Consider the following 2,686-nt stretch of genomic DNA (forward strand, 5'->3'; position numbering starts at 1 on the left):
ATATATATACACACACATATATATATACATATATATATATATAAAATCACTGAAAATTCTAAAACTCAGTTGAGAGAAATTAAAGGAAACTAATAAATAGATACACAATCACGTGTTACTTAATGATAACAATGTGTTCTGAGAAATGCGCTGTTAGGTGATTTTGCTGTGTGAACATCATAGAATGTACTTTCAAAAACCTAGAAAGTATGGCCTACTACATACCTAGGCTATATGGTATAGCCTATTGCTCCTAGTCTACAAACCTGTATAACATGTTGTTATACCAAATACTGTAGGTAACTGTAACACAATGGCAAGTATTTATGGATTTAATATATCTAAACTTAGAAAAGGTACAGTAAAAATACGGTATTATAATTTTATGGGACCACACTCCTATATATATATGTGGCCAGTCATTGACCAAAACATCATTATGTGGCACATGACTATATACACCATGTTCAAAGATCAAAATATTCAGTATTAAGCTGTCAAATCCGAGCTGGGTATGGTGACTAATGTGTGTAATCCTAACACTTTGGGAGGCCAAGGTGAGTGGATCGCTTGAACCCAGGACAAGACCAGCCTGGCCAACATGGTGAAACCCTGTCTCCAGTAAAACTAAAAAATTAGCCAGGTGTGGTGGCACACACCTATAATCCCAGCTAATCGGGAGGCTGAGGCATGGGAATCACTTGAACCTGGGAGGTGGAGATTGCAGTGAGGTGGTGCAGCGAAGGAGGTGTAGTGGAGGTGGAGATCACACCACTGCACTCAGCCTGGGTGACAGAGCAAGACTGTGTCTCAAAAAGAATACAAAACAAAGACAAAACCTAAACGAACATCTACACAAAGGTCAGGTGGGCAGAGATTTCTTAGACTGGACACAAAAAGCAATAACCATAAAAGAAAAATATCAGTGATGTGGATTTCATCAACATTAAAAACTTTTCCTCAAGAGATACCATTAAACAAAAAGACAAGTCACAGACTGGCAGAAAATATTCACAACACATATTTCACAAAAGACTTGCATCTGGACTATACTAAGAATTCCTTGCAAATCAACTGGAAATTAAAAAAAAAAAGAATTCCTATAATCGGTAATAGAAAGGCAAACAACTGAATTAAAAAATAAATAAATGCTTTGAACAGACATTTCATGAACATATATAAATGGCCAATAAACAGATGAAAAGGTGGTCAGCATCATTACCGTCAGGGAAATGTAAATTAAAACCACAGTGAGATACCACTACATACATACCTACTAGTACGGTTAAAATTAAAAAGACTGACAACACCAAGTGTTGATGAAGATGTGAAGCAAATGCAACTCTTATAAACTGTTGATGAAAGCATAAAATGCTACAGCCACTTTAGAATACTTGTGGTTTCTAATCAAGTAAACCCTACAGCCTAGAATATTTTCACAAAAAGACCTGCAGAACAATGCTCACAATAGCTTTATGCATAATAGCCAAAAATTAGAAATGATCCAAATAACTGTTAATAGGAGGACAGATAAATAAATAGTAGTATATTCATTCAATGAAATACTACTCAGCATAAAAAGGAACAGATTTAGTTATACTTTCTTTTTTTTTTTCAGACAGAGTCTTTCTCTGTCGCCAGGATGGAGTGCAGTGGCGTGATCTCGGTTCACTGCAAACTCTGCCTCCCGGGTTTAAGAAATTCTCCTGCCTCAGCCTCCCGAGTAGCTGGGACTACAGGCACACGCCACCACAACCAGCTAATTTTTGTATTTTTTTTAGTAGAGATGGGGTTTCACCACATTGGCCAGGATGGTCTCAATCTCTTGACCTTGTAATCCACCTGCCTCGGCCTCCCAAAGTGCTGGGATTACAGGTGTGAGCCACCGTGCCCGGCCTAGTTATACTTTCAATAACATGAATGAATCTGAAAAATATGTTGAACAAAAGAAGCCAGAACAAAAATGTATGATTCCATTTATATGAAGTTCATAAACAAAATTAATATATAGTGATAGAAAAAGAGGAGTAGTGGACTCTGCAAATGGGAGACATACCAGCAGAAGCACAAAGGAACTTTCAGGAGTGATGAAATTGTTCTAGATTTAGATAATGGCAATCTAGGTGTATATTTACTATCTGTGCATTTTACTGTGTATAAATTATTCCCCAATAAAAGGGGTGGAAAGGCCATTTACATATTTGAATTTTTTGTTTTATAGTACAAAAGTAGGTTGAAAATAACACATCTGCCAAGTCCCCAGAAATACCAGAAGAAAGTCTGCCTCCCATTTCAAGTAATATGGCAACATCACAACAACTGAATTTTTTCCAAAGAAAAACAATTTTAGAACAATCTATAGTGCATCTTTCTCAGCTTATGGCCACAAACGACTGGGGAGACAATGTTATCATATCTGTATGTTTTTTAGTTTCTTAACCAAAGATGACTAAAAGTTCAAATATTACATGGGATGTCTATGAATTTTTGAATGTTCCTCTGTGCTTCTTTCTAGTTAATCTTCAACTGCAGAGTCAACTGCTTCTTTGATTTATATATTAACATTGCTTGTGGCCGGGCGCGGTGGCTCAAGCCTGTAATCCCAGCACTTTGGGAGGCCGAGGCGGGTGGATCACGAGGTCAAGAGATCAAGACCATCCTGGTCAACATGGTGAAACCCCGTCTC

The sequence above is a fragment of the Cebus imitator genome, unplaced genomic scaffold (genome assembly GCF_001604975.1).
Source record: "Cebus imitator isolate Cc_AM_T3 unplaced genomic scaffold, Cebus_imitator-1.0 Scaffold129, whole genome shotgun sequence".
NCBI lineage: Eukaryota > Metazoa > Chordata > Mammalia > Primates > Cebidae > Cebus > Cebus imitator.